This window comes from Mastomys coucha, unplaced genomic scaffold (assembly GCF_008632895.1).
Source record: "Mastomys coucha isolate ucsf_1 unplaced genomic scaffold, UCSF_Mcou_1 pScaffold4, whole genome shotgun sequence".
NCBI classification, from domain to species: Eukaryota; Metazoa; Chordata; class Mammalia; order Rodentia; family Muridae; genus Mastomys; species Mastomys coucha.
In genome coordinates this window covers 55,068,999-55,071,188 of record NW_022196910.1, presented here as the reverse complement: position 1 = coordinate 55,071,188, position 2,190 = coordinate 55,068,999, and positions in this window count along the sequence as shown.

The following is a 2,190-nucleotide window of genomic DNA, read 5'->3' as shown; positions in this document are numbered from 1 at the left end:
AAAAAAAAAAAAAAAAAAAAAAAAAAAGCATCAGGAAGCCTTGCTCAGAACCTCTAGAGTAGTGTGTACAGCTCTGCATCCAGCTCCCGGTCTGAGGAATCCCTGACTGACCCTCTGATTCCACCTCAAAACAAACCTGATGCCTTTCTTCAGGAATGATGTCACATTTCCCTTACCTGACACTTCTACAACTTTCTGTCCCAACCTGCAAGGATTCAGACTGGCCTTGGGCTCTCAAGAACCATGTTTCTATCAGGAAGTTCCCCAGTACCAGAGAACTTATAGCTTGGCCTTACGGCCTGGGCCTTGGTTATCAGTGAAGAACAAAATGTGAATCTGGAGCTGGGCTACTCTCCCTCCAATGGCTAGCTGCCCCTGTGTCTGCTCTGCATGTGCCCTGCTCTTCCTTCTCCCCTGTGCCTGATCCTGTTTGACTTACTGCTGTTATTCCTTGTCCTCCTGGCTCCAATCCTGTCCCTCCTCCTGCTCCTGCAGAAGATAATAGAATATTATTCATGTGGCTGTTAGCACCAGCAGGTCCTCAGAATCCTAACTCTGCACTGTATCTTGCAAAATGTAGTACTGGGTGTTCTTGACCAATGTATGTTCAGGTATTAGTACTCTTGGATCTTGTTTCCTTAAAACAGTGACTTCTCTAGAGCAATCCTTCTATACGCATTTCCCAGTGCTCTCTCCTATAGTCCTTTCCATATCAACCCTGACAGTGATGGGCATTCTTGTTGGGTCAAGGTCTTCTGGAACTCAGCAGGATCTAGATCCATCCCTGGATTTCGGGATAAGGTCAGAGAGAATAGGAAACTGAATGTGACTCTGTTGCTGGAGCCAGAGCTGAAGCAAAAGCCTCAGAGACACATCCCTGATTCATGGAGATTCCCTCAGTCCATCCATGCCTCCAATGATTCTCATACAAGTCAGATGATAGTGCCCAGTTGTTCTTCCTCCCCGTCCTTGTTAGGCTGGGCTGGTCCCATTCAAGGTCAGACCCTGTGAATATCCAACACTGCAGCTCTTCTGCTCTCTGGGCTGCTCTGATCTTCTGAGGTCGATGGGAACTGAGCCATCTCCTGGGATCAGGAGTCCAGTTCAGCCCAGTGGGAAGCATTCTCTCCCAAAAGGCAGTGTACCCCACCAAACCCACCCTATTCTTCTATATGCAAAGAGGAGAGGTGGAGCCTAGAGTCAGTGCTGCAATGGGTGGAAACAGGCCCACTATCAAGCCTGTTTCTAGACTTGACCACATGCTGCCCCCACTCAGTCTTAACTGTGAACCAGAAATGAAAGACTATTGTATTCTAATGTCTGAAGATCTAGAATTGGAGGCATGGATCTTGATTGGATACAGTTCAGTTCTGCATGATTAAGTGAGACAGCCTCTTGTGGCAGCTGGAGTCCTTCTGGGTCCCTGTGAGTACACTGTGGCTTCTCCGAGCACAGAAACCTGGGTGAGGAGGAAAGGGGGCTCCTCCAGGGATGTGTCATGCAGCCTGGGATCACCTCACAGGGCGCTTCTGCTAATTACACATTGCTCTGTCCCATCACGATGCCCCTGAGCCTCTACCCATGCTTAGGGCTGTACATCTGTCCTGGGTGCTGCCTGCTTAGGGCTGTAGATCTGTCCTGGGTGCTGCCTGCTTAGGGCTGTACATCTGTCCTGGGTGCTGCCTGCTTAGGGCTGTACAACTGTCCTGGGTGCTGTCTGCTTAGGGCTGTAGATCTGTCCTGGGTGCTGCCTGCTTAGGGCTGTAGATCTGTCCTGGGTGCTGTTGGGTGGCTACAGTGTGATTTATGTAATGATGAAGACAATCGGGCTAGAGATTCCAAGGTCACAGTAAACCTGCCATGCAGTGAGACAGCTCAAAAGAAGATGAAACAAAATGCAAAATAAATACATGTTTTGTTGAAATGAGTCAGCCATCAAGAGCTCTTCCTGCTCTTTCGTAGAACCCAAATTCATTTCCTGACAACCATATTATATGGCTGAAAGCTTCTTATAACCAGTGACCCTCATCTTCTTTCTCACCTCTGAGGGTAATCTCACACATTGAACATACAGGTACACGCACATATGGTCAAAGGTCCTAAAACAAAGCTTTCAAAATAGCATAAGTAAAATGAATGACCAGGCACATGATAGGGTAGAGGAATTTTTATTTTCATTAATCCTGAAAT